This window comes from Mandrillus leucophaeus, unplaced genomic scaffold (genome assembly GCF_000951045.1).
Source record: "Mandrillus leucophaeus isolate KB7577 unplaced genomic scaffold, Mleu.le_1.0 Scaffold1092, whole genome shotgun sequence".
Taxonomy (NCBI): domain Eukaryota; kingdom Metazoa; phylum Chordata; class Mammalia; order Primates; family Cercopithecidae; genus Mandrillus; species Mandrillus leucophaeus.
The window spans coordinates 512,839-537,597 of NW_012099121.1; the positions used below are offsets into that span (position 1 = coordinate 512,839).

General features: G+C 38.1%; 1 protein-coding gene and 1 pseudogene across 2 annotated transcripts in view; one reads left to right on the plus strand and one right to left on the minus strand.

Moving 5' to 3' along the window:
• The window catches only part of ZNF292 (zinc finger protein 292), a 104,480-nt gene that overhangs the window by 13,782 nt on the left and 65,939 nt on the right, over positions 1-24,759 (plus strand). The gene's annotated exons all lie outside the window — the stretch shown is intronic.
• LOC105545912 lies at positions 2,818-5,754 on the minus strand (annotated as a pseudogene).

Here is a 24,759-nt window from a genome sequence, read left to right on the forward strand (position 1 = left end):
ATCCTCCCAAATGCTTTCTCTGTAGATGTATGTACGTAAATAGTTGTTATACGGTTTTGGTTTTTTATTTGTATTTTTATTGTTGTATTGTTACTTTTTATTGCTTTTTTTAATTTTTATTTTTTTGAGACAAAATCTTGCTCTATCACCCAGGCTGCAGTGCAGTGGCACTATCTCCATTCACTGCAGCCTCCACCTCCCGGGTTCAAGTGATCTCGTGACTCAGCCTGCCGAGTAGCTGCAGTTACAGGTGTGCCACCATGCCCGGCTAATTTTTGTATTTTTAGTAAAGACAGGGTTTCACCACGTTGGCTGGGCTAGTCTCGAACTCCTGACCCTGAAGTGATTCGCTCACCTCAGCCTCCCAAATTGCTGGGATTACAGATGTGAGCCACTGTGCCCGGTCTGCTTTTTTTTGTTTGTTTGTTTTTTAAATGTATTTTCCAACGAAGATTGTTGAATCTGTGGATATGGAACCCACGGATACTGAGGGCCCCCTGTAATTAACCGTTGGCTCGGCTCCTCATTGCAGACAGTGTTATACAGATATCAGAAAACTATTTGATATAAATAATCTAAATTAAGTCTAGCACTAGTTTTGATTTACTAAAGTTAATTGAAGTAGTTATTTGTGATATTGAGAAAATTATTTCCAGTAAATAGGAATGATTATGCTACTTTTAAAAGATGAGCCATTAGCATTTAGTTGTTTTTTGTTTGTTTGTTTGTTTGGTTTTTTGAGACAGGGTCTCACTGTCACCCAGGCTGGAATGCAGTGACGCCATCAGATCTCACTTCAGCGTCCACCTCCCAGGCTCAAGCGATCCTCCCACCTCAGCCGTCTTGGATAGCTGGAACTACAGATGTGCACTACCATGCCCAGCTAATTTTTGGTATTTTTAGTGGAGACAGCGTTTTGCCATGTTGCCCAGGTTTGTCTTGATCTCCTGGGCTCAAGCAGTTTGCCCATCTCAGACTCCCAGAGTGCTGGGGTTACAGGCATGAGCCACCGTGCCCAGGCTAGAATTTGTATATACTCAAAATAGTTTACATTTTGCATTTTTCTATATGAACATGTGCATGTATTGCTGATCTTTCCCTACTTTTTGCAAATGTGATAGATTTCACTATATATAAAACTTAAAACATCACTATACGTTAACTCAAAAGCATTAACATTATATTATGGAATAATGCAAATTTTTAGTTTTTAAAAAACAACTTCTACAATATTATTATATTATTTTAAAAGACTAAAACATAAAAGACTGATACTTAAGTAGTTTGAATCTGGTGATTTATTCCATGACTTAACCTATTCATATTTGTATAATCTTATTTTAAACCTTGGTTTGGGATTTTTTTTAATTGCCTCCCTAAAATAGGATAGTGCACATTGCATAAAATGATATTGTCAATAAAATTTATATCCTCAAACTGACTATGAAGTTCATCAGCATGAAGATATTTTATAGAAAGCATTTCTGAATGCATGTATTATAAAACTGCTTCTTTAGCAATTAAGAATTAACCCTAGTAAGTGAAGTTGAATATGTTGGCAATAAATTGATCAGTATATCCAGTGTTGTGACTCATTTATGAAGTATTTTTGAAAAGGTTACCTGATGTTGCACATTCTGCTTAAGGAGAAATTATCTTCAACACCAAAAGACCTTTGAGGATTTACCTATAATGCAATGAAAATATTTGTGGTGTGAATTTTTTCCTCCATGAAAACCATCCTCTATAGATCTTGTTTTATTTGACCAAAAGAAACTATATCCTAGATTTTGTCTTCCATGTATAGTTTGCTTGACAGCCCATTAGATACTGTGAATTAAAATCTTGGGATTCTAAGGATGTTGGTTTTATACATACTGTTTATTGTGAGCTTGGCATGCCACTTACAGCATTTCTTTGTTTCTTTATCCTTGAAATGGGGACCTTTTGTGATTGTTATTAGAACTGATGAAAGCCATAAATATTTTAAATGATCGTTGTAATATAAAGTAACATTTTCATTTACACTTAGACTACTTTGGAAACACTTTGGATGTTTTATGTATGATATGACCTAGCATAATTTTAAAACATTAATAATTCCACTGTTTTCAAAGTTATCCATGATTATCAGTTTTAAAAATGTTAAATTACTGATTTATTAATTTGTTTAAAGCCTGCATTTTGAAGAGAGTAGGATTAGACTTTATGGTAATTTATAAAAGATCCTTTTGCGTGTGTGTGGTGGAGGGTTTGGAGTTAGTTGATGGGAGTGAATGTACTGGGAGAAGATTAGTGGCTTTATAGTTGAAACCTTTCCTTTGTCCAAAATTTTAAACTAGAATTTGAGAGGCTGGGGATGAGAGAGAAGCTGGGATTATACAGTAACTAAAAGAATACATTTTGAACTATGATTTGAATTCCAACTCTGGCACTTCCTGAAGGACTTCAGGGGTGTGTGTGTGTGTGTGTGTGTGTGTGTGTGTTTAAATCTCTGTTCTTACTTACAGACTGGAGGTAATAATAATAATAACTGCTTAAAGCTGTTGTGATTAAGGCGTAACGTTTGCTGAGTGCTTTGCTTATTATGGTGCTAGAATTACAGAGTAATTGTTGGCTATTAATACATTTAAGAGGAGTAGATCCAAAATGTTCCCTCATAAAAGGATATTAGTTTTAAAAAATTATTTAACCCACTATATCAAAAATGTTGTAATTTCACCAACATAAAAATTGACATAGTTTACAGTCTTTTTTTGTACATCTTCAAAGTCTGGTATGTATTTTATACTGATGACATATGTCAGCTTGGACTAGTTACATTTCAAGGGCTGTATGTATACTCACATGAATCTCAATTGTAATGAAATATACTGGTTTGCACCCTTTCGTTGTCGGCACATCTACTTGTAAACCAGTGTGAATGTCTGCCACTCTCCAACCTCTATATCCTATCATCTAGATTTAAATAAAGATATACCACTAGCGGACCATACTTATTGTTGAACATTAAACTATGAGATTAGCACTATGTCTGGTACTAGTTAAATGGCAACAAAAATGCCTGACATGGAGAGTTCAATTCAACCATTTATGTGTTTGCAAATACTAACAAAGGTAACTGTGAATGGGTAATTTCTTTTTCTTCATAGCACCTAGCACAGTTACTAATTTTCTGTAATCTTTTATACTGTGTACTATTTCCCCTATGACACCCGATGAGGAAAGGAACTGCATCCACCTTGTTTGCTACATTTTCTCAGTAAAAGCAGTGAACAGCTGTTTTCTCTTTAGAACAATTTATGATAGCCTACCCCAATCATTAAAAAGCAATCAGGAAATTTCCCAGTAGTCAGAATCACATTTATCCTGCCTTCATCCAACTCCTCCTCCAAGACACACCGGAATCAGAATGGTTGAGGCACAAATGGACAAGTAACAAGAGAACAGCTCTTTTCATCAACCTCTTAGACTTAAAGAAAAAAGAAAACAATATATATGCACCTGGTGGGAAAGAATAGTGAGTATTGTTCCCCAGGAGTCAGTCAGAGGCATGGTTCATTAGCACCCTGGAGACTAATTAAGCATTCTTTAGAATGTTTAACCATTCTAAGTTAAACAATAGAAGTACTATAGTAGTCATGATAAAGGAAAACCTAATACCAATAAATGCCCTGAGTTTTTCAAAATGCAGACTAAAATAGGACCAGGCATGGTGGCTTATACCTGTAATCGCAGCACTTTGGGAGACCAAGGCGGGTGGCTTACTTGAGCCCAGGTGTTTGAGACCAGCCTGGGCAACATGGCAAAACCTCATCTCTATAAAAAATACAAAATATTAGCTGGGCATGGTGGTACACACCTGTAGTCCCGGCTACTCAGGAGGCTGAGATGAGAGGATCACCTGAGCCTGGGAAGTCAAGGTCTCAGTGATCCAAGATTGCACCACTACATTCTAGCCTGAGTGACAGAATGAGACTCTGTCTCAAAAAAAAAAAAAAAAGAAAAATTTAAATTAAAAAATGAAATGGCATGTAATGATTAAAGGTGAAATCTGTTACAAATAAAATTAAAAACCTATATTTAACTCATTCTTTAATATGAATAATATCGTATTATAATGTCCTTTTGGTAGTCTTAAGGTTATAGAAATAACTTTATGTAGCATAAAACCTGGAAAGATGGAAGACTTGAGAGTCACAGCAGCTCTTTTTCTATATACAATAAAATGGCACTTTAATAATATTGGAATTCTCCAGATTAATTTATTGTCAGTTTTGTAATTTTGGCCCCCCCCCAAAAAAATCCAACTCCTTATCAGGCGTTCCGTTTCGTAAACTGCTGATGTACGCGGGCATTCCATGTCATTCAAAACGTTCATCTATTGTGTAAGTCAAACTGAATCATATTTAAAATTCCCTAAAGAAGATTACTTTTTTCTGTTTAGGTGAGCATTCCAAAAGTGGGGTAAATTTAGCTTCTTCACTGTGTTTTTTCTTTTTTTTTCTTCTTTTTATGGTCACTTTGATAACCGCTGGAGTCACTACCTTGGAAAACAGGGTCCTAGTTCTGATGCTTTTTCTTTTTCTTCTTCTTTGGCTCATCTTCCCAGAGGTTATTCTCATTAGCAATCATCCTGTAAGTCTAACTCTTCCTTTGGGGTGACATCTGCAAAATTTGCTAGCTTGTGGTACCATCATCCACTTCATTAATCTCTAGGTGTTTCTGGTTTCTCTTTTTCTTCTTTGGAAGTTTTTCAAAAGCTTCTTCATTGCTGGTTTATCAGAAACTTCAGAGTTCTTGGATTGTCAACTAGTGGTGGTTTTCCCTAAATGCAGAATATTTCAGCAGCATCTTAATCTAGATGAAACACTTCATATTCTGAGTCATCACCCACACATATCTCCAGGGCCTGCCACTGGTCAGCTAACATCTCAGGTTTAGGGATGGACATACTAAAATATTTTTGTACAAAATAGCCAGTCTGACTATAAGACACTTTGTTAACTGTACCTTTTGCCCTGGTTCAGGGCAGAAAATAACAAAATCTACTTCAATGTTAAGATTAATGTGTTCTTGATCATCATAAATATCTCCCAGTTCACCACAACTTTGATGTTATATGCAATGGGGACACCCAAAAGGCTCTCAGAATAGTGCAGGAGCTTCACATTGACCTTCTCTGCAATGCCGGTGTATTTCCTCTTAAGGTAGCAGAGTGATGTGCTTTTGGCTGGGCCACCAGGCAGGAATAGCGACTATTCAATTCACCAGCATCCAAGCAGCAGGATAGGTCGGCAGCTCTAGGAGAGGAAGGACATCTTCAGCCACAGCGCCTCTGAGCAACCTGCAGCCATGTGGCTTGTCCAAGAACGTTAATCTTAGTGTTAATAAAATACTGTTTAGTTTCTTGTCATCTAGATAGTGGTTTTACAGTCGAAAAAGAAAAATAGGGAAACTCCCTTTTCTCCCCAGTCTTACCTGATACCTTGATGTATAGAATAGAAAAGTTACTGCTGCAGAACAGTTTGACAAGTAGTACTCTAGAATATAACAGCATTATTGGCAGGGGTCGTGAAGGGAGTTAAAGTGTAGTTCTCTTCTGACAGTATTTTCTTCCTAAACTGGTGTTTTTTCCTCCTATTTCCTCTTTCTACTGCTTTCTTCTCTGTACTAACATAGTGAATGTTCTTAGAAACATAAAAAAGTCATTACTGAAGAGTTTCATACCTTTGATTTAGTTTTTAAAGACATGCTGCTTATTCTTGTCTTACCTACTAAGGCACATTAAACTCATTTTTTTAGTACCTAAGATTTTAAATATATTTCTCTGGAATCATGGCACTGATGTGTATATAGTATGAATAGGGGAATTGTACTTTATCAGAGGAACAATAATATCAAACAGTGAAATTTATACAACTATACTCAGTGCTAATGTTTCTAAAAATTTATTGAGAAGACTGAGGTTATCTTACATGTTTCCCCAAGTCGTCTTCTTAAATTTTCTCTGGACTTTTCATTTCCTTCCTTGGAAACCTAAGGAAGAAGTGGCTGTTCCCTTTCCAAAGTACATCTTTTCATATGTGTACTTGATCCCCACCGCTTCAGAGAACCATCCCACTCTTTTGAATCTTAATCACTTTTCACGCTTCTGTCTTTTAGCGTATAGACATACACGTATCTTTCTCATCTTCTTGTTTCACTGGTCATCTCTCTTCAGATTTTGCCCCTTCCTCTGACTTCTTCTCTCCTTATGTGAAACTACTTCTTCCTAAAAAAGGTTTTCCTTAATTCTTTTTTTCACCTCATCGTTATTGCCAGACTTCTTGGAAAGGTAGTTTTTATTGCCTTCATTTCTTTACCTTTCATTGCAGTTTGGATTTTACTCCTCACCACACAAAAGGAAATGTTCTCTTTTTTTGAGTTGAGGTCTCACTCTTGCCCAGAAGTGCAGTGGTGCAATCATGGCTCCCTGTAGCCTTGAACTCCTGGGCTCAAGTGATTCTCCTGTCCTCAGCTTCCTGAGTAGCTAGGACTACGGGCCCACACCACCATGCCTGGCTAATTTTTAATAACTTTTTTGTAGAGACAGTGTCTCACTATGTTGCCCAGGCTGGTCTTGAACTCCTGGCCTCAGGTGATCCTCGTGCCTTGGCTTCCCGGAGTGCTAGAAGTACAGATGTGAGCCACCACTCTTGGCCAAGAAAATGTTCTTTTAATGGTCACTCGGCTTGGCATATCTGCAGTACTTGTAGACCTGCATAGTAACCTAGCAGCTCAAAGACTATGTCATATGCCTGTACATGGTTTTAAAGAAATTTTGTCAGCATTAAAAAAATCATGAACTCATATTGAAATGAGGGTTTAGGGCTTTTGGAAAATCAGAAGATCTGGCAATATTGAACTAATGCCTGGCTCTGGACTGAAATGGCTTGCTGGCCAACCCCTCTTGGCTGTTTAAAATGTTTGTGACACCACCTAGACTTACCTTCAGTTTATTTACACTAGGCTCCTGGTTCTACATTTGTGACTGTTTATTGTCTTTACTCACTCTTCCTTTCACCTTCTGGAAGGTAAATGGTAGCTATTATTAATATATTTAAGAGGACTAGATCCAAAAGTTTGTAGTATGTGTGTGGTGGGGGGGCTTTCCCTCATAGGGAAGAAAAAGTATTTTTTCCTATCTGTCACTAGGTTCGTGGCTGAGTCACCTTTAACAGAATACAGATTAACAAGAGAAAAGAATGCACATTTATTTAATAAAAGTTTTACATGACATGGAAGTTTTCAGAAATGAAGACCCAAAGATACAGGGAAACCTGTGTATTTCAATGCTTAGATTTGATGAAGAATAGACAGTGGTGGGGAAATATGATTGGACAAAGCAGGTAGGATCTAATGGTGATAAACTGGAGGGGAACTTAGCAAGGCCTGTTTGTGCAGATCCTTAATGTTCCTGTGTTTTCAGAGATAAGGACATTCCTTTCCTCAGGGAATAGTGAGGATACCTCTGAAATGAGGGTCTTATGACCTAGTTTAGAGGAAGGTCAGAAAATTGTTTTATGGCCTGTTTCAGGGGAGAAGGGTGGGAGGAGATCAGAAACCTTCCTGTTTCTGCTACTTTCTCAAATGCCAAGGTGCCATATTTTGGGGTAGCATTTCCTGAACCCTATCACCCTCAATGTTTTCTTCTTTCACTCTTCACTGGCAACAGTCAAGCATTTTTTCCCAACTTATCATTATGTCTGAGGCAGGACTTTCTCCTCAGAAAGTGGTTCCTGATGGCCCGGTTGATAATCCATGCTTTACATAATCGTCTTCAGTAGTCATCCACTCTGACAGTATCTCCCATCGCTCACTCTGGATGGGATTTCCAGGTGTCCATTATTTTTATAGACTTTTAGCTCTTGGCTTCCATTTTCAGTCACCTGTGGAACTCCTCCTCGTGGATGTTCAGTAAGTACTTCTAATTAAATATGTCTGAAATGGAACTCATCCACTTTTCCCTCCATCCTCCCACCAATAAGAAAGCCTGTTGCTGCTATTCCTAATGCACCGCCTCCCCGCCCCGCACTCCCTCCCTGCCCCACACACACACTTATGTTTTTAATCCTGTTTAATCCTGGCCAGGCACGGTGGCTCACGCCTGCAGTCCTAGCACTTTGGGAGGCTGAGGCTGGTGGATCACTTGAGGTCAGGAGTTTGAGACCAGCCTGCCCAACATGGTGAAACCCTGCCTTTACTAAAAATACAGAATTATCAGCACATGCCTATAATCCCAGCTTCTCAGGAGGCTGAGACAGGAGAATCTCTTGAACCTGGGAAGCCGAGGTTGGTGTGAGTTGAGATTGCGCCACTGTACTCCAGCCTGGGCGACGAGTGAAACTCCATCTCAAAAAAAAAAAAAGTTTTGAATCCTTGAGTCATTTTTAGCTCCTCCTCTCATTTCCACAGGCCAGTTACCAAGTTTTGTCAATTTTATTCCTGTACTATTTCCTGTATCCCTTGCTGCTTAAATTTGATAAGTCATTACTGGCTACATAGTTTCTTGCCATAGGAAAGTGTAACAAATATTTATTTTTTCATGAAGGTACTTTTCTGTCCTCCATTCACTTCTTTTTAAATCTGTCTTCTATACTGTCACTAAGATTATTAGTTATCTTTCCAAAGCACAGATACCATATTTGTTCCTTAAAGATTTTAAAAGACTACATTATATTGAAGAATTCAAGTTCTGGGTTGAACACCATGAGTTTAAATCCCAACTTCACCATTTACTAGTTGTGGGCTCATTTGCTTAATTTCTTTAATAAGGATAATAGTCATGTCTACTTCATAGGTTTGTAAGGATTAAGTGAGGCATCAGTACAGTGCACATCACATTAACAAGCACCATGTAAAATGCTGTTGTTCCATGAAGATGAAAATTCAAGCTCATTAACCTTACATTCAAGAATCTTTCATGCTTCCAGTGCCCCATCCTGACTGATTGGCACCATATCTCTAATTTTTTTGTAGTCTTAGGCCTTTGTAGTCTATTCTTATGCTACAGCTTATGTATTCTCCCTCACTTCTGTGCATTTGCCTTAGCTTTCTCCTTTAGTATTTTCTTTTTTTAATTGACTTGGTTTTTCCACATCTCTTTACTTTAGTCTATGGTAAGGCTATTCAAATTCTACATTTTTCATTAGGCCTTCCTATGCTACTAAATGGATTTAATTATGTATTCCTCATTCTTTTTATTGAACTGTGTATGTTTTTCATAGTTTCTTTGTATTATGATTGTGTTTCTTTCTTCTACCTCCCAAGTTGGTGTTCCTTAAAAAGAGGGACCTTGCCTAGTTTGCTGAATTGTAAGTAAGTAAATCTTGTTGAATGGTTTTCTCCTTGGATAGGTGGTTTCAGTTTTTGGAAGAAAGGTGAATTTTGTGCCTTTAAGAAGCCGTTCTTTACTGAAATTATGTTACTTTTGACTATTCTTATTTCATCTCATTTCTGAATTGGATATCTATATTCAGGGCAAGGATTCAGTGTGATCAAACAGTTCTTATAAAGCAAATGTGAGTGTATGAAAAGTAGTAGTACTCTTACTGGCTTACATTTATTAAAGTTATGTGCCAGGAACTGTTACATTTGTGTGTTGTGTATGTCTGTCTGTGTGTATAAGAGAGAGGGAAATAATTCATTTAGTCCTCAGCACCTCTCTGAAATAGGTGATACTATCCCTATTTATTGATGAGACCACTAAGGCACAGAGATGTAAAATAACTTGCCCAAGTCAAGTAACTAGGAGTTTTTAACAATGCAAGAAAATCAGAACCCAAACTAAATAAAACATTTTATTTGTTTTTTTAGGGACAGTGTGTAGCTGTGATTGTTGAATTTTGCTTTAGGGTACTAAAGGAATTTATACAAGAAAACTTTAATCTTTTGAAACTAAGTTTCAGGAAAGCAGAATGTGAGCATTTTACCCTTGTGGAGTCTGAGTAATACCCTTATTTAACAATGTGCAAATTAGGGTTCTTTGTTCTATAGTAGTGGGAATTTCATTAGTTTTGAATTTGAGTGATGTGTAGGTCCTTGAAGGGTGAACAATACGTATTTATGAACTATAGTGATAGCAATTTGTTGAAGACATTGTTTCCCAGTCTTTACATATTAATATACGATTATTTGTTTTATTGGATTAAACAAAAACAAATCTGTATTTGTGATATATGTGGCTTTGTTTTCTTTGTTTGTTTGTTTGTTTTTTGGAGATGGAGTCTCTGTTGCCCGGGCTGGAGTGCCCTGGTGCCATCTCGGCTCACTGCATCCTCCACCTCCCAGGTTCAAGAGATTTTCCTGCCTCAGCTTCCTGAGTAGCTGGGATTACAGGTGTGCGCCATCATGCCCAGCTAATTTTTGTATTTTTAGTGGAGACAGGGTTTTACCATGTTAGCCAGGTGGGTCTCGAACTCTCAGCTTTAGGTGATCTGCCCACATCAACCTCCCACAGTGCTGGGATTACAGGAATGAGCCACCATGCCTGGCCAATGTGGACTCTATATGGTGTAAAGGAGTATGTAAAATCTGTAGAGAGAAATAGGGCTATTTTCTACAGTAGTGGTCTTTAAATTTTTTAATTGGGTACCTTACCAGCAAACATTTGAATAGGAAACTTCAATATAAGTATGTCTAATTATAAATCATAAGTATAAATATATATCCTATTTCGGCTTATATAGTTTTTCAAGTCTGTTTATAATTTTATGATTTAGAAAAATTTAATAGAATTTTTTTCCTACGGTACCTCAGTGTACGTCCTCTGTTTCTAAATCCCTAGTTTATAGTGCTATGATTAATGAAGTTTTCTAATAATACATTATTAAATAAGTACCTGATTTATTTGCCGTTTCCTCCATGTACAGAGAAGTTACAGCAACAGCCCATTCAGATTTTTTTATACTATCTTTTAGTCAAATTTAATTTACTGTGTATTTCTAGTTTATTGCTTCTGCCATGTTTTATTCTTTATGAAGATCCCCGAGTATTGAGTGTGCGAGTTATCAGATTCTCTCCGAGCTCTAAATTACCTTCTCATTACTTGATCTGCAATACTGAAGCTTAACCCTTTAGGCCAGAGGTGTCCAATGTCTTGGCTTCCCTGGGCCACATTGAAAGAATTGTCTTGAGCCACACATAACATACACCAACAATAGCTTATGAACTGAATCGCAAAAAAAAAAAAACAAAAACAGAAACCTCATAATGTTTTAAGAAAGTTTGACAAATTTGCATTGGCCCACATTCACAGCCATCCAGGGCCACATTTTGAACAACCTTGCCTTAAGCATTTCTTCTTTGTATGTTAATTTTGTGAGTAGAGAGTGCTGGAAGGACAGTGCACAAAGGTGGGCTTATGGTTTTGTTTCTTACTGTGAATGCACGGCTGCCGGTAGTGTGGCTGTGGATATCCAGGGGTCCTCTGCCCCAGGTCTGTGTCAAGAGCAGACAGACCCTTGTCTAGCTCACAGCCCCAGCCTCAGCTTAGTGACCTCCTCTCTGTAGTTTTCCCAGCATGAGGCTGCACACCCCAGACCTCATGCCTGCCTTCTGGAGAACCAGCTGCCAATATTCCAACTTCCCCTGCATGTCTGCTTACACTCAGGAGAGCTTTCCTTTTGCAGGCCCTGCTGGTAATCAGATTCTCAATGTCCCAACTGACTGTGTGTGCTCAACGCCCAGCCCCTTAAGCCTAGCAACCATACTTCCAATAAGGCCTGAACCCTAGTTTTGGGGAGGGGACCCTCTTCTAAGTTTGTTCCTCCCGTGGATACCCTCACTCAGCCCTTGGGTATTCTTCAGAGTTTTCATTACACATTGATAGTTATTTTCCTATTACAGTTAATAGTTGTAACGAGTTCCCTGATTTCCCTTGCAGGATGTGTGACGGGTGTGGCTTACCTGCTTGGTTCCGCACAGCTCAGGCCCCTAGGGGGAGCATGCAGACTGGTAGATGCAGAGACCAGGATGAATGCTTTGGGCTCTTGGCCCTATGGTAGTGTCTAGGGGTGAGTGCCTGCACCCACACTGTTCCAAAGCTCTTTGTTTCAGCTTTGCCATCTGCAGACGGCTTTGAGTGTTAATCAGCTCAATGGACCCTCTGCCTTATTGCAAGGAAGAAGGCCATTGTGACAGCCTTCTGTATCCCAAGCTCTTCCCCAGTGTCCCAGATCACACGCAGGCTCGAAGGATGAGTGCAAGGTTTTATTGAATGGTGAAGGTGGCTCTCAGTGAAATGGATGGGGAGCCAGAAGATGGAGGGATGGGGGATATAGTCTTCCCCTGGAGTTCAGCTGTGGTCAGCCGAACTCCTTTCAGCATTCAGGTGCTTCTTCCCTCCTTCTCTGCCATGCCGCCCTGCTGCTCTCTGCTGCTCTCCACTATTCCTGTTGACATTCAGCAGTTTGTGTGTGTGCCCTTTAAGGTCTTGGGTTAAGTGGGGGCAAGATGGGGGAAGTGGCGGGCCAAAAGGCAACTTTCTGGGCGCAAAAACAGGAATGCCTGCCCTCTTTTAGCGCCACTGGTGTTCAGACTTGAGGGTGGGGCATTTGCTGGGGATCTGTTCTCTTCTACCCAGTATTTCCCTGTCTCCTGTTCATATCATGTGTATTAAACTTTCCCTGTTCAAATAAGGGGGTGGTTCTCTTTTTTTTTTTTTTTTTTTTGAGATGAAGTCTCACTCTGTACCCCAGACTGGAGTGCAGTGGCACTGTCTGGGCTCACTGCAACCTCTGTCTCCTGGGTTCAAGCGATTCTCCTGCCTCAGCCTCCCAAGTGGCTGGGATTACAGGCATGCACCACCACACCCAGCTAGTTTTTTGGTATTTTTAGTAGAGATGGGGTTTCGCCATGTTGGCCAGGCTGGTCTTGAACTCCTGACCTCAGGTGATCCTCCCGTCTCGGCATCCCCAAGTGCTGAGATTACAGGTGCCCGGTGGTTCTCATTTTTTAAATTGGATCCTACCAGATGCAGTGGGCTAAAGTGAGTTAAATTACAGATTATCTTTGTGCTTGAAAACTGAAGATTAGTACGAATGCTTCCTCCTCCCCCACTGCTCATATACAGGGCATATTTGGGTCACTGCTCGTCCATGGTGACTAGCTTTGTTATTAAAAAATACCATGGTTGTAAATGCAGTTATTCACTCTAGTGGGATATTACTATGCAGGAGTAGCCCTTAAAAGTCATTTTGATCCCCAAAATGGTTGAGTTGAGAGAATGGAATAATTGTGTGAGTGTGTTTCCATAGTTAAAAGTCTATTATATTTTAATTTAAACAATTAAGAAACATCAAATGAGAACTTTTCAATTCTATTACTTTATTGTCATGCTTGGTAGCTTAAAAAATTTCCACCTGGTTATTTCCTTTTGAGTAAATTAGCAAATGGCAGTCATGTAAATTATCTTTTAAAAATTTCCCCAAGTAGAAGGCTGGGTTAAAAGAAAAGCACTCCTACACTTTCAGAGGATGTGGGGTTGGTGAGGCAGAGAGACAGAAGATGAGCTATTGTGACTAATTTATTAGTGCTAACTTGTTACTAATAGATGGTTCATTTGTAGACATCTAAATATGATTGTGTTCGTTTTCATATTTGACTTTTCCTTTGAAGTTATATGTGTAAAAATAGTTGGTGATATGTTTCTAGAAATTGAAAGAAGAAAGAATAAAAGCAAATTAACAATCATATTATTGATTCCATAGCATCATGTTAAATTTGCTATATCCAGTAGCCTTTACATTAGTATAGAAGTAATGAGCCTGCATTTTATATTAAGTAAATTACATTATTTTTAATAAATCAGTAAAACAGCAGGACACCAGAATCTTTTTGAGAGATTTTCTACTTCCTAGTCCTACTGCTTTAACTTCACTGTTTGTGACAACTTTGTGTAGAGAGAGATTATTGAAGATAAAACTGATGGTCCTGACTCTGTAGGTGATCTTCCCAATGAAACACTCATGGAGATAGTATTTTACATAAATTTTTAAAAGCAGTGATGACTTCTGTGTAGGAGTCAGTTTTTTTAAACTTAGGTTATAAATGACTGTGTTTACAGTGAATGTTGCTGAAAAAGAAAAAATGCTTGCAATAAAGTTACAAATAGTCATTTCCCCCTGCAAGTGAAAGAATGATGCCTCATTTCAGTCTTTGACACCTTAGAATCAGTAAGGGTGTTAAGTACTAGAGGAAGTTTATAATTACAAAGGACTGCATCTAATAATATTAAAGGCAAACAGTGCTTTGCAACAGTTACAGTAACAGGGAGTAAAATAATTTAAAATACATATTGCTATCAAATACTTTCCTCTTGCAGGCTGGCCCCTGCAGGAAAATGTAACATGAAATTCAAGCATGTTGTATCTAAGAAGTTACTGTTTAAAAAAATAAAATGGTCCCTTCAGTTGGGGTTGGATCATAATTCTAAAAGACACAATCCCGAACACCATAATCCCAAATGTTGAAATCCTGAAAGATTGAAATCCCTAATGTCTAAAATCCCAGAGGATTGAAATTCCATTAATTCTGGAAAAAATAATTTTTAAAAACATTTAAAAAGAGTTTATTTACATTTTAAAGGGGATTTGAGAATCATAAATTACCACAGAACATAAACCACTTTACACCATAAAATAGGCAGTAATGACATACATATTTTTGCAAGTTTAAATAGATATACTAAGGATAGTCACATGGGTATAACAGTTATGAGCAGATAAGCCATATTCGTAAAGAAATAGGTCACAAAGTGAAATGTGTAAATACATATCACTATTGTTGGCAACTGTATACACCCAGTATTATAACTTATATAGTATATGAAGTATATAACTTATAATTTAGATGATCACAGTCATCTAAAATACCGTGATGGACAGCTAAGTCTTTTGATGAGGTCAGCAAAAAACCATAATGATTCACCTCCACATATGCAGTTGCCCAGAGAGCCAAGATCTCAAGAGATTTTGTCTTTCACAAATACAGATGTAAAAAAAAGGACATCTCTATTTATTGAGGAAATTTCAACGTTTTCACATATACACACGGTGCTTACACACAAAGTTAATGTTGTGATAATACACTTTTGTACAAGAGTCATATTTACTAAAATGCATATGACAAATTAAAACTCTCTAAACCTTTATACAATTTATACCTCCAGTATTGGAAATGATGTGAAGATGAAAGATAGCATGGCTAATTGGCACAATGTGTGAAGGGGCAGAAGTAATTCATGATTGAATAATTTGGCATGAGAGATTTCTCCTACTTTTTGCCTGCATTTTCACTTCTGTGAACTTTTGGAGAGTGGTGTATTCTACACATTTTGTAGGTATATGTTGTCCATTTGGAAGTCTGGTTATTGTTTGGCCATTGCAATTAAGCATTTTTCTGCTTTCACATCACCAATAATAATTAGCTTTTAAACTTCTGTCTTTCACCAGTAAGGAGCTTAGTGTGCTCAACTTACCATAGCTTTTCTTTTTTTTTGGTTGGGGGGGAACAATTCCGTAGGTGTCTTCCATTGTGTTGTAAGAAATACCATAAGAAGGAATGGTTGGCTTCTCCAATACTAGGTCTGTATTAGTGTTCTCCAGAGGGAGAACCAATAGGATATGTATATAGATATGTGAGAAGAGATTTATTAGGAGAATTGACTTAAGAGATTCTGGTGGCTGAAGAGTTCCACAATAGGACATCTGCAAGCCAGAGACTCTGGGGTTGCAGTAGCAAAGCTCAGTCCAGTTCCTTAGACCTCAACCAAGGAAGCTGGTGGTGTGACCCAGTGGGAGGTTGAAAGCTTCAAGGACCCTGAGGGGCAACTAGTGTATGTCCTGGAGTACAAAGGCCAGTGAGCCTGAAGTTCTCATATCCAAGGAAGCAGAAGAAAAGTCTTTTCCTAACTCTCAGAGACCAGTCCATTTTCTGTATTTGCTCTCTTGGCTTTTGGCCAATTGATGGTCCTCATCCACAGTGAGGTCAGATCTTCCCTACCTAGTCCACCCAGACTCACACACTAATGTCCTCTGAAAACATCCTCCCAGACACACCCAAAATAGTGCTTTAACAGGTTTTTAGGTATTCCTTAATCCAGTCAAGTTGACACCTAAAATTAAGTCCATAAGTCTACCCCTTGACCGTGTGCCCATATGCATTTCCTTGAACTAATACTTAGTTTCCAAATAAAGACATTAACAAAGTAATAGTTCCACCTAACATGATGCAACTTATATGATGCAAATATCCTGTGTACAACCGAAAAATGCACTAAACTTTTCCCCAAAATTCGACTTTCAGGATTTTGACATTTCAAGATTTTAATCTTTCAGAATTACGATTTTCAGGATTTTAGATTTCTGGGATTTTGATGTTTTGGATTTCAACATTTAGGATGTGTGTTTTGGGATTCTGATGAGCACTGCTTTAGTTACCAGCGTCACAATTTAATTAATATAGTAATTTAATTCTGTTGGTTTACCATTTGTATTCTAGAACTTTAAGCATACTTTTTTCTTTCTTTGAGATGAGGTCTCGCTCTGTAACCCAGGCTGGAGTGCAGTGGCACAATCTCACTTACTGCAACCTCCACCTCCTGGGCTCAAGTGATTCCTCCTATTTCAGCGGGGACTACAGGTGCATGCCACCACACCCAGCTAATTTCTTGTATTTTTGGTAGAGACAGGGTTTCACCATGTTGCCCAGGCTGGTCTTGAACTCCTGAGCTCAAGCGATCTACCCACCCAGGGGTAGATTACAAAGGTGGTGGGATTACAGGCATGAGCCACCATGCCCGGCCCTCTGTATTTTTCTTATTTAAAAAAAAATTTTTTTAACATTTGCTAGTTTATTATAAAGGATTTTACAAAGGATTGACAGGAACAGACGTATAGGACAAGATATGGGGGGAAGGGGCTCAGGGACCTTCCACACCCTGCCCGGGTGCACCTCCCTCCAGAAACCTCATGCACATTTGGCTATCCAGAAATTCCTGAACCCAGTCCTTTTGGGTTTTTATGGAGGTTTCATTACCTAGGCATGATCTATTAAATAATTGGCCATTGGTGATCAACTTAATCTTCAGCCCCTCTCCCCTCTCCAAAGGTTGGGGGGCAGGTGGGGATAAAAGTCTCAACCCTCTAGTCATGCTTTGGCCTTTCTGGTGTCCAACCCCTGTCCTGAAGTTACCTATGGGCTGCCAGCCATCAGTCAACTCATTAATATACAAGGAAACCTTCAGGCATATTTTTCTAGGTTATTAATGGAGGTGAAATTCCCAGACTAGTTACAAAAAGTATTTTTAAAATTCACAGTAAAATTGTAATGTTACTTTATATTCTAGGAACAGGATACTGTGCAGGAAAGACCACGGTCAAATTCAGAGTTTTGTTTTGGGAATGCCTTATCACTTCATTTTCATTCCCTGTTCCTTCCCCAGTCCTCTTTCTCAAGTAGCCAACGTTCTCATATTTCTGTGAGTACACTTTGCATCTTCACTCAAACCTATTCCTTCAATATAGGAGAGCTCAGTTAGCTGCTAAAGAAAATAATATGAACTAATTTATGATACTGTATGAACGTGCCTTAAATAGATACGATTTCAGGTAGATAATAAGTATGGAAAAATGGCCAGGTACAGTGGCTCATGCCTGTAATCCCAGCATTTTGGAAGACTGAGGTGGGAGGATCACTTGAGCCCAGGAGATTGAGGCTGCAGTGACCCGTAATCATGCCACGGCATTACAGCCTGGGTGACAGAACAAGACCTGGTCTCAAAAAACAGGCAGAGAAGTACAGGTGATTTGGAGGAAGGATAATTTGGAGTGGAAGGATCTCCAAAGAGGGAAGCCTCCCAGTTGCTCCTGTGTCCAGTCTTTTGTTATAGTTGTTCCTGTATTCCAGAACTTAAAGTTTCTCAATGCGTGAACTGAAAATTTTTCTTCCAACTACTTATATTACATTAGCAGCAAAGGTTCATGGGATAAATGAGGAGGGTAAGACTAGAGCCTTTGGTGCGTATGATTTTCTCAGTTCAGGACTATAGTTGTATATCATCATTCTAGTCTTTTTTAGTTATTAATATGTGAGCTAGTAAATTAATTTTTTCCTCACTTCAGTGACATTATGTTTAATTTCTAATCTTAAGACAAATAGTAATCCAAATTTTTAGAAAAAAGAAATTTCTGCAGTAATTAGAAAATATTGTCAGTCTTCTCTGATTTAAATGTATATCAAGTACTATTACTTATGGGTCCAGGTCAGTCATGATAAACATCAGTAAAGTTTAAAAGAAAATCTTGTTCAGTAACTCACTTTACTAAATCTCTGTACTCATGATAAATATCAGTAAAGTTTAAAAGAAAATCTTGTTCAGTAACTCACTTTACTAAATCTTAATGCTTGAAAACATACATATTTACAGCCAGATCTTAAACTGGAGAGTGGCTGGATGAACCCATTCTGTGGTCAAATGTTTGATATTTGGCCAGGTACAGTGGCTCACACCTGTAATCCTAGCACTTTGGGAGGCCAAGGTGGGCGGATCACCTGAGGTCAGGAGTTCGAGACCAGCCTGGCCAACATAGTGAAACCCATCTCTACCAAAAATACAAAAATTAGCCAGGTATGGTGGCGCATGCCTGTAGTCCCAGTTACTAAGGAGACTGAGGTGGGAGGATCACTTGAACCCACGTGTCGGAGGTTGCAGTGAGCCAAGATTGTGCCATTGCATTCCACCTGGGCAACAGAGTGAGACTCTGTCTCAAAAAAAAAAGAAGTTTGATATTTACTGTTGACTTAATGTAGTTTGATGCTCTTAGATTAAAAGCTGTGTTTACTACTTAGCTGTTTCACTATATGAGTAGTTGCAACATTAAATGCCTATCGACACCAGACATGCAAATTAATGACTTGGATAGAGAAAGGACAGTGGGGAACAAGAGAGCTCTCACCGTAATTCACCAACTGCTACCTATCTGCTTATTACTGCTGTATGGGAATGCTGGCCGGTGTTTGCTGAGTCTTTTGATTTTTCAGTGAGAACTAGGTCCAGTTGCTTGTGTATAATGTCTCAATTATGAAATATTGGCAATGATTTCAAAATATCTGGGGGAAAAAGACCCCAAAAGACTGAGCCAAATAAAACATGCCTGGGGAATTTATTCTTAGAGATTTTGAGCATTCTGTAGTTTGCCAGTTGTACATGAAAAACAACTCTCCCATAGTGAGTTTTGATTCTTTAATTCTACCGTGGTCTCTGTGCTTTCATCATTATTCACGTACCTGGAAACTGTACAGCTCTGAATGCATTTGGAAATAAGTGTACAAATGGTCAGCATGGCTAGGGAAGGGAAACAACTCAGACTGTTTTGATACCTTTAGCAAAGAGAAATCACTAAGGTAAAGATACCCAACTGACAGATAATGTAGAAATCCCTTTCTATCTTCCTGGCCTTATATTTCTATTAGAGGCCTCTATGCTTTGTTTAATTTATCCTGAGATATCAGATTTTTAACCAGTATTCTAAGCTTCCAAAACTATATAAACATTGTATATATCCAAGAGTGATTTTATGAGTATTTCAGTGGAAGGATAGAGGAGAGCAAATCAGATAACACTAGCTTGTAACCATGTTAACTTGAAAATTGCATGATTATTTAAAGTTCTTACAAGATGCTTATGTTAAAATTAGTTTTAGAATGTCAGTTTTCTTATTTAATTTTCTGCATTGTATTAATTGTACTTTTTATTGTAATTTTCTAATTGTAATTTTTTTATTAAACAGTTTAATTCACTGTTGTTTTGGCTATTTTTACTTGAAAAACAACAGTGAATTAAGCTTTAATAAAAAAATTACTATGGCTGGCTATATATTAATCTAAATAAGACTTTAAAAATACAATGCAGATAAATTATTAGAGGTTTGAAAATGAACATCATAATGAAGGCTTTTAAAAAGTCTTTTTCAGGCCGGGCGCTGTGGCTCATGCCTGTAGTCCTAGCACTTTGGGAGGCCAAGGCGGGCCAGTCACCTAAGGTCCGGAATTCGGGACCAGCCTGGACAACATGGTAAAACCCCGTCTCTACTAAAAATACTAAAATTAGCCAGGTGTGGTGGCGGACACTTGTAATCGCAGCTACTGGGGAGGCTAAGGCATGAGAATTGTTTGAACCTGGGAGACAGAGGTTGCTGAGCTGCGATCTCACCACTGCACTCCAGCCTGGGCAACAGAGTGAAACTCTGACTCAAAAATAAGTAAATATAAATAAAATAAAAAATAAGTCTTTTTCAAAATAAATTTTTTATTAGAATAGTTTTAAATTTGTAGAAGCATGGGGAAGATAGTATAGTGAGTTCACATATAGCCACAGTTTCCAATTAGTCAGATCCTATATTCACATAGTGTGTGTCACAATTAATGATCCAATATTCATAATATATTATTATTGTTAACTAGGTCCATACTTGGTTCAGATCTCATTAGATTTTTCTTAATTTTTTTTTTTCTGTTTCAGGATCCCATCTAGGATATACATTACATTTGTAATGTCTACTTAGGCTGCTCTGAGCATGATTATTTTCCGAACTTTACTTTTAGGAGTAATGGCCATGTAGTATGTAGAATATATTGAATTTGTCTAATGTTTTTCTCATTATTAGACTGGGATTATGTTTTTTTTTTATAGGGGTGGGGAGAGGGGAAGAAGACCACAGAGATAAAGTGCCATCATCAAAGATGTATATTCGCAACATGACTTAGCACAGTTGATGGGCTGGTTTAATACTGTTTGTCAGAGTCTACACTGTAAAGTTATTCTTCACCCTTCCCCTTCCATACTGCACTTGGAAGGAAGGAAGCCACTATTTGTAGCCCACACTTAAGAGGTTAGGCTCTGTCTCCTTGAGGGCAGAATCTAGGTAAACTATTTGGGATTCTTCTACATGGGAAATTTTTCTTCTACCACATTATATTTATTCAGTCATTTATATATGTCAGTATAGACTCATGGATATTTGTTTTATACTTTGGTTAATAATCCAACACCACTTTATTTTGTTGCTCAAATTGTTCCAACTTTGGCCACAGGAACTCTTTTACTTGTATATCCCTTTGATATATTCCCTAACCTTTGTGTGTGTATGCGTGTATGCATATGTGTGTATTAGAGGGATATTCTAGTCTTTTGAGAAGAAAATTTGTAAGACGTAAGTCTGATATACAGACAACCTTCCATTTTTATATCCTTGCTGACCATAATACCATATAACTAACAAAATGTATTATGTTTATGCTTTACTGCTAGCTTTCTTCATTCAAGTACTTCAGAAGCATTAGGGAACGTTGTCTTAGAAGTGAACCTCGTTAAGAAAGATCCTAAGAGATTTTTAAGTTATTAGAGCAGTGAAGATTACCTATGCTTGCTTACAGGGAAATGTATCAGGAAATGGAGTTCTTAGGCCAGTGAATATGTATTTTCATTTTTAATTTTATATTTATATTTATTTATTTATTTTTGAGATGCAGTCTTGCTGTGTCACCCAGGCTGGAGTGCAGTGGTGCGACCGTGGCTCACTGCAACCTCTGCCTCCTGGGTTTAAGTGATTCTCCTGCCTCAGCCTCTCGAGTAGCTGGGACTACAGATGCATGCCACCATGCCCAGCTAAGTTTTGTATTTTTAGTAGAGATGAGGTTTCGTCATGTTGGCCAGGCTGGTCTGGAACTTTTGACCTCAGGTGATTTGCCCGCCTTAGCCTCCCAGAATATGTATTTTCAAGAAGACTGGAGAAAAATTTCTCCAAAGGAATTAAATAGTTAATAAACATCTTTGAAGCTACCTCTCCAGTACAGAGTATTAATAGTCTTTTTCCATTTTTTTCTTTACTATTTCTTCTTTAGTTATGAATGTAACATTCTTCTTTAAAAATGAAGCAATACAAATATTATCTTCCTTAAATTGTTCCACTCTTCAGAGGTAACTATACAAAACCTGAGTATTCTTTCTAGACAGTTTCCTATGCATTCACACAGATATAATTCATTTGTATTTATATGTTTATATTTAAATAGTGGGATCATATAATACATAATATTCTATACCATACTTTTTTTTTAACCTAGTGATAAATCTTGGTCATGATTCCATGTCAGTGTATTCAAAGCTACTACATTCTTAAATATAATGTTTCATAATACGGACATTCCATAATGTATTAAACCAGGAGTGTTCAATGTTTGACTTCTTAGGCCCACACTGGAAGAAGAATTGTCTTGGACCACACATAAAATCCACTAACAGTAACGATAGCTGATGAGATTTAAAAAAAAAAAAAATCACAAAAAAACTCATAATTTTAAGAAAATTTACAAATTTCTGTTGGGCCACATTCAAAGTCATCCTAGGCCACGGGTTGGACAAGCTTTCATTAAACAGTCTTCTGTTAGTGACACTTAGATTGTTAACAGTGTTTTGGTTAGAGTTTGTGTCAAGATACCCTTATATTAATATCAATATCTTTACATGTATGTGGCAATACTTGGTTAGAATTGTTTTCTGGAACTAGTATTTTGCATTCCCAAATTGACCTCCAAGAGTCTGCACTGATGAACATTCTACAATACTTGTTTTTGAAGCTATATAATTTTTACCATTTTCTAGGGTGAAATCATGTCTCCTTGTTGCTTTTATTTTATTTATTTATTTTGAGACGGAGTCTTGCTTTGTCGCCCAGGCTGGAGTACAGTGGCGCAATCTCGACTCACTGCAACATCTGCCTCCCGGGTTAAGCGATTCTGGCACAACCTCCCAAGTAGCTGGGGTTACAGGAGTGCCCCCCACGCCCAGCTGATTTTTTTATTTTAGTACAGATGGAGTTTAACCATGTTGGCCAGGCTGGTCTCAAACTCCGGACCTCAAATGATTCACCCCTCCTTGGCCTCCCAAAGTGGTGGGATTACAGGTGTGAGCCACCATGCCTGGCACTTTTAATCTTTATGTGCCTGATACTGGGGAGGTTTGAGAATTTGTTTCTCATAGACGTCTGCTTTGTGATGGAAAAGCCTTTCTAAGGGTAACACAAACTTAGAAATGATTGAAGATTCACTGACAGATTTGACTACAAAAACGTTTATAACCTCTTTATGGTGGGAACCACAAAAGGCAAACAACAGACGGGGAGAAAATGCTTTTAACAGAGAACTTTGTTTTTATGGTTCACGGGTTAATTTATCAGAGATTGAGTTGCAATTTCTCATTGGAACTTTTGTTATATGTAAGAAGGTCCAATAAAATATCTCAACAGTCTTTCTAGAGCTACTGGAACAATTCTGTTATTTTAAAAAGTGAATATAAATCTAGATGCACTGTTTAGGGTGAAGGTGGATTTTTATTTTAGTGAAAATAACTTTTTTGGTAAGTTTCTTAGAATTCGACCATTATTTGATAAGTCAGTTATTGTGCTTTCATGCATGTTGCACATTCCAATATACACGTTAATTTTGCACAGGAAGGATGATTTTACATGGTTTTTTTTTTTTTTTTTTTTTTATCATGGACACTCTTCCACATACCCAAACCCCTCTAGGAAACCCTTATTCACTTAGGTTTGTGCCCTTCCATAATGTTTTAAGGCTCTTGTAATTCTGTACACACACATAGATACATGCACACACATAGAAAATGCCTTTGTCAGTCCTGATTTTTCAAAAATGGAATTATATACTTCATTGCATTTAATTATTAAATAATGGCTCATGTGAATGTTTCCATGAGAATCACAGAGTAACTGTATCACAGTTTATTCATTAATTCTCTACTGATGAATGTTCACTTTTTTGTGAGATCTTGACCATCAGGAACAGTATTGCATTGCACGTCCCTGTATTTTAAGTTCATACATACTGGTACTTTTATTTCAGTGGGCTGGATTTCCAGGGATCTTAATGGATAAGGAATAGATTTGACCAGGAATGAGTTCAGTTACTGTTATATAAAGACTCTTGAAGCAAAAAACATTAAATATAAGGAAATTATTTTCTACAGAAAGGATTTCATTCCTATTGCCCCAGCTGGAGTGCGATGGCAACGTGGCTTACTGCAGCCTCCACCTTTGGGCTCAAGCAATTCTCCTGCCCTAGTCTCCAAGTATCGGGGATGAGGGTAATTTTAAGTACAGGTTGAGCTTGCCTAATCTGAGAACCCTAAGTTAGAAATGCTCCAAAATCTTAAAATTTTTTAACACCGACATCATGCCACAAGTGGAAAACATACCTGAGCTTATGTGACAGGTCTCAGTTAAAATGCGGCCACACAGCAGGGTGTGGTGGTATGCCTGCAATCCTAGCACTTTGGGAGGCAGAGGCAGACAGATCGCTTGAGCTCAGGAGTTTGAGACCAGCCTGGGAAATACAGCGAAAAATATTTCTATCAAAAATGCAAAAATTAGCCAGGCGGTGGCACGCCTGTAGTTCCAGCTACTCGGGAGGCTGAGATGGGAGGATTACTTGAGCCTGAGAAATTGAGGCTAGAGTGAACCAAGATCGCACCACTGCACTTCAGCCTGAATGACAAAGTGAGAGAGACCCTCCCTCCAAAAAAAAAAAAAAAAAAAAAAAACAGCACAGTTTATTCAGTGTCCCCAAGGGAAAAAACAACCTGCGCCCTTCAACTGTGATGTATCTTTTCTGCACATACATGCTCAGATTCTCACACAA